This window comes from Giraffa tippelskirchi, chromosome 14 (genome assembly GCF_054371585.1).
Source record: "Giraffa tippelskirchi isolate mGirTip1 chromosome 14, T2T-mGirTip1v1.2.pri, whole genome shotgun sequence".
NCBI lineage: Eukaryota > Metazoa > Chordata > Mammalia > Artiodactyla > Giraffidae > Giraffa > Giraffa tippelskirchi.
In genome coordinates, this window is record NC_137288.1 from 17,379,993 (window position 1) to 17,385,965 (window position 5,973).

A 5,973-nucleotide genomic window follows, 5' to 3' on the forward strand; every position below is an offset into this window, starting at 1 on the left:
ATTCTCACCTTTAAGCTTCTGGTCTTAGCTCCACAATGACTATGATTTTTATGACACTTTAATATTTAAATGGGCTTCCCTGGTGGCTCAAATGGTAAGGAATTTGCCTGCCAATGCAGGAAACGTGGGTTTGATCCCTGGGTCAGGAAGATCCCCTGGAGAAGGGAATGGCAACCTACTCCAGTACTCTTGCCTAGAGAAATCCATGGACAGAGGAGCCTGGCAGGCTATATAGTCCACGGGGTCACAAAGAGTCAGACACAACTGAATGACTAACATACTGTAATATTTAAATAGAGAAGAGAAACTCCTTTTTAAGTATTTAAAAACTCAGTCTGATTTTCTACTGTCTTAATAATGCTAATTTTCCAGGTAGTTTGAAGGGCAAACTTAAAAATAGCTTGAAGGCAGATCATTTTTTAAGATTTTATTATTGGAGTATAATTGCTTTGTGAGGTTGTGTCAGCTTCTGCTGGACAGCAGTATGCATCAGCCGTAAGTACACATGGATCTGTTCCCTCTTGAGCCTCGCTCCCACCCCCGTCGCGCCCTCTAGGCCTGCACAGAGCGCGGAGCTGAGCTCCCCGCGTCACACAGCAGCTTCCCACCAGCTGTCTGCTCCACCAAGGCCGTGTGCCTGTCAGCGCTCCTCTCCTCCTTAGTCACCCTGCCCTGTGTCCCCATGTCTGTGATCTGCGGCTGAAGGCAGATCGATGAATCCCTGGAAGGCAGGTCAAACGTAGCTTAAGAAAGGAGGAAACACAGGACTTCCCTGGTGGTCCAGTGGTTAAGACTCCGCCTTCCAATGCAGGGGGTGTGGGTTCGATCCCTGGTCAGGGAGCTAAGACCCCAAGTGCCTCAAGGCCAAAGATCCAAAACAGGAAACAGAAGCAATATTGTAACAAATTCAATAAAGACTTAAAAAAAAGAAAGGAGGAAATAAGATTGCTGTTTTAAGCAGTCAGGAATAAAAAAAACAGAACAGCCTCCTTGTCTTTGACATAAATTAAACCTGAGCTCCGGGCCCCTTCCCTCCTGGTTTCTCTCCCCCCATACCACCGCCAAAATGTACCAATCTGATTAAAATAGATACTGGCAAACAAGGAAGATATCCCACAAGCAGGGCAAAACACTTAGCCAGAGAATTAATGAGCTGGGTCCAAGCAAACACCCGGAAGCAAAGCAATAGAGTCCCCGAGGGAAGAAGGTCTGGACCAACCCAACACGCTGCGAGACCAAGCAGAGGAGATGCGGCTTTTGCAAGATTTCTATACAGACTTGACAGGCTTGAAATGGGGACTGTTTTTTCTTGTTTGATTTCTTATTTGATGTGTGAAAGATGTGACATAGCCAGCCCAAATTTTAAATACACATGTGAGTTTCTTGATCAATTGTGCTGTGTGCTCAGTGACTCAGGCGTGTCCAACTCTGAGACCCCATGGGCTGTAGCCCACCAGGCTCCTCTGTCCATGGAATTTTTTAGCTAAGAATAGTAGAACAGGTTGCCATTTCCTTCTCCAGGGGCTCTTCCCGACCAAAGGATTGAACCTGTGTCTCTTGTGTCTCCTGCATTGCAGGCAGTTTCTTTACTCCTGGGCCACCAATGTCCAGCATCCAACTCAATTAAATAATTCAGATGGATTAACTATGTCTTCTTGTCACCACTTGATGGCAACATAGTTAACTTACGGGGAGGTTAGGGACACAGCGACATCCAAATTGATCTAGGCTGTTACCGAGGAGGCTTCCCGGCTCAAGACACGGTTCAACAGAAATTCACAGGGACAAGAAAACTATTTCAGATGCTCCAAAATGATTGCATATATTGACCTCTGCTTTCTAAAAGATCAAGCAACATTCTTTGGTGTTTCTTCCTCAGGAAGCCAGGAAGAAAAAGCCTGCTGGCTGCATCCAGAAAAACTCTCATTTATCTAGCTGCTGTCATTGAATTTTTATTCACAAGCCATATGTAGAAAATCACAACAGAATGTGCTTAAATTAAGTTAAATTTGATATCTTTGAAATGTCATTTGCAAAATTCATTTGCAATACATAACATTCTCCTGGCCTGATGGTGAGTGGATTTGGGGTGACGTGTATCAAAGCAATTTCCCATTGGAAATGTTCAAGTTATTCTTCTTTGAGATTCTCCTTGTAGCCATACCACCCAGGATATTGATCTCTTCCTTGGCTTTATTTATTTTTTTTTTTTAAGAACAAAGACTTTATTTCAAACAGGTTCAGTGGTATGTCTACTACAGCAAAGTCTGGTTATAGCAAACAGTTTCCTTTCAAATCTGCACTGATGTATAAATTAGACATTATTTAGGAATGATTAATTTCTGGTAAAATGTAGATTCAATCCAACATGAAGCTAATTTCTACATTTATTGTAGGCTCTATTTTAGTACCAGAGGTTAAATTTTCATCACCAAAAAATGAGAATAAACTTACAGCTACTACTAAGGTAATGAGCTGTGAAATTACTTTCCCACTATTGTTCTGAAAATACACCCCTAGGTTGTTAAGAGAAATTCCAACTTCATCCAAATCTGTTATTTAATTCTTCAGTCATCATCTACTGTCGGCTTGATTGTCACTCCTCTTCTTATTTGACCCCAACCAATTAAACGCCAGTGTTTCTCAACTCTTCGGCTAAGTGCAATTTTTTCTCCTACTTCTATGCACACAGGATTAGTCAAGACGATTTTGCCCAAATCAGCCTTGACTGCACTAACTCTTCCTCCTGTCGACAGGGATCCTATGTTCACCATAAGCACTTCATTCTTAGACAGCTTTTGTACTTTCGCTGCTTTCTTGTCTCCTTCAGTGCGAACACCTAGAAGCCATCTAAGCAGGAAATAGGAAATTTCCAATTCTGTGAAGATCTCAGGTAAAGCTCCAACTGCACCAAGTACCTGCCCCACCATTCTGTCAGCCCGGCACAAGGTGGGGTCAATTTTTGTTCCAACTCCAATAAGACCTCCAGGGGCAGCATACTGAAGATCATTATGCTCTGCGAAAAGTGATACAATTTTGGAAAAGATGGGTTTACACATGAGTTTTCCTTCACTGTCTTTGGAAACAATACCAGGTCTGACTTCTATCTCCTGGCCCACCTTTAATACTCCTTTTAGAATACTACCACCAGCTACACCCCCCTTAAGGTCATCAACTTCACAGCCAGGTTTGTTGACATCAAAGGATCTAATAACAATAAGTCTGGGTTCTGAAGTAAAGTCTCTTGGGGGTACTGGAATTTTCTTTACGATGTACTCACAGACAACTTCAATATTGTATTTTAGCTGAGCAGAAATTGGGATAATAGGAGCGCCTTCTGCTACTGTACCTTGAACAAATGCAAGGATCTGTTCATACTGTTCTTTAGCCTGGCTTTCTTTTACCAAATCAATTTTATTTTGCAGAATCAAAATATGCTTCAGTTTCATGATTTCTATAGCAGTTAAGTGTTCAGATGTCTGAGGCTGAGGACAAGACTCGTTACCAGCTATCAACAGAAGAGCGGCATCCATCACTGCGGCACCATTCAGCATAGTAGCCATCAGAATATCGTGGCCAGGACAGTCAACAAAGGAAACATGCCTGACTAATTTGAAGTTCCCTTTGGTCCCTGGAATGTCTGTAGGAAACTCATCAGGTGTGCTACTTCCACAGGATCTGTAACATTCTGGCCGAGGACAACTTGGGTCGTCAAGTTTATAAATCTTAGCATTAGCATAGCCAAGTTTGATTGTAATATTTCTTTCCAGCTCATTTTTGAAACGGACAGTGTGGACTCCAGAAATAGCTTTTACAACTGTAGATTTCCCATGAGCTACATGACCAATTGTACCTATATTAATTGTGGCTTGTCTGCTGATAACTTCATGTGAAAGTGGCGTCAACTTGGAAACATCCAAAGTGGCGAGATCTTGCCGAGAAAGGTGCGGCTGCCCTAAAGTCACACCAGCCTCGCCCCCCGCCATCTTGCCCGGAGAGGCTCTTCCTTGGCTTTAATACAGAATCTTGAAGGAACAACAGAGCCTAGAAGATGCAGCTGTGGCCAAGAAGAGTGACCTCTCTGAGCAGGAGGGACGCTCCACCCTCAGGGGAGTCCTCCAGACTGAGGATAAAGCTTCTTATGTATAACCCTCATATTAAAGTTTTCCAGAGAAACAACCAATTGAGTGTGTGTGTGTGTGTGTGTGTGTGTGTGTGTGTGTGTGTGTGTGTTTATGAAGTGTCTTATTTTAAGGCATCGCCTCACACTGTTATGTGAGCTGGAAGCCCAGGACAGCAGGTGGCAGAATTTGTTGCCTGGAATTGGAGACCCAAGGGCAGGAGAAGACCAGCACCCTAGCTCAGCCAGGTGGGCTGAGCAGGCTCCCCCTCCTCTGATCTTTTGTCCGAGGTGGGCTTTCCGTGACGCAGTGAGGCCCACCTATGCCAGGGAGGGCCACCTGCTGTGCCCAGTCCACTATTTCAGATGCTAAGCTCTCCAGTTACACCATCTCTCTCTCACACACACACACAGAAATAATGCTTAAGCAGATGTCTGGGCATCCATGCCTTGGCTTAGCCACGTTGACATTTAAAATTAATCATCACAGCCATTTTCTACTCCTTAGATTGTGAGACAAAGTACAAGTAAGGAAAATGAACAGCGGTGTTCAGAACTCCCCACATGTGTGTTGGAGATTGAAATGGATGGAGTTTGTGTGAGCTTCTTAGCTGTGTCCTGAAATCACCCCCCACAGGCCAGCAACAGACACCCACTTCCCATGAACACTGCGGTCAAGGACAGACGAGGGCCACCCTAGAATCAGGACGTCTTTTTTGTTCTAACGTCAACAGTTACGGGGCCAGATACCAAGGACCACAGGCTTGAGTCAAAAAATGATAATGTGGAGATGAAAGCCCCCAGTGAGTAAGAGCGCATGCACTTCCTTTTGTTCAGTGCGAAGACATTCAGGTTCCAGGGATAATGTCTCCTTACCACTGCAGAGGGAGACCCCCCTGCTGGAGCAGAGGTCGAAAGCTTGTCAGGACACATTTGGGGCCCATCAGGTGGGTAAAAGGTCCGTCTAGTCAAAGTTATGGTCAAAACCAGCTGTCACGTACAAATGTAAGAGGTGGACCATAAAGAAGGCTGAACACCAAAAAATTGATGCTTTCGAACTGTGGTGTTGGAGAAGACTCTTGAGAGTCCCTTGGACAGTAAGGAGATCAAACCAGTCCATCCTAAAGAAAATCAGCTCTGAACATTCACGGGAAAGACTGATCCTGAAGCTGAAGTTCCAATACTTTGGCCACCTGAGCTGCTCACTGGAAAAGACCCTGATTCTGGCAAAAACTGAAGGCAGGAGAAGGGGATGACAGAGGATGAGTTGGTTGGATGGCATCACTAGCTTGATGGACATGAAGTTGAGCAGGCTCCGGGAGATGGTGAAGGACAGGGAAGCCTGGCATGCTGCAGTTCATGGGGTCAAGACTGAATAACAGCAAAGCGGGTAAACATCACCACATGCCCAGACCGGGGGAATTTTGACTCAGCAGTGGTGGAGGCTTTGGAGCTTCCTCCCAGAGCTTGTTTGAGATGCTCCCCACGCCTGGGCTCCACTTTCCCCCGCATCACCTCGTCTTCCCTCCAGTAAAGAAGGACCGCATGTCCCCCAAGGCAGGATGCTCATAAAGCCCCTCCCACGAGGAGTAGGAATGGGGGAGCAGTCCCAGGCCCGCTTTTGAGAAGCGAGAGCAAGAGGCCTTGAGCAAACCTCGCAGCTGTGGGTCACTTGTCCCCGGATGTCACCTTCATGTGGACCAGACCTGGCATTTCTCACCTTGCAGGCACAAGTAAAACACACATTAGCAAGCCAGGAAATCCTTTCTTCCAGATATAATAAACCCTGACACTGATTCTGTGACTCAGACAGATGGTATCAAGAAACAGTATTTACATTGTACAGCGCAGGG

The 5,973-nt window shown here is 45.2% G+C and overlaps 1 pseudogene across 1 annotated transcript; it reads right to left on the reverse strand.

Annotated features, from left to right (window-relative positions):
• Window positions 1-2,192: 2,192 nt before the first annotated feature.
• LOC145534234 (eukaryotic translation initiation factor 2 subunit 3 pseudogene) lies at window positions 2,193-3,997 on the reverse strand (annotated as a pseudogene). The gene has a single exon (XR_014074367.1). The product of XR_014074367.1 is annotated as a eukaryotic translation initiation factor 2 subunit 3 pseudogene (transcript).
• Between the last annotated feature and the right edge of the window lie 1,976 nt (window positions 3,998-5,973).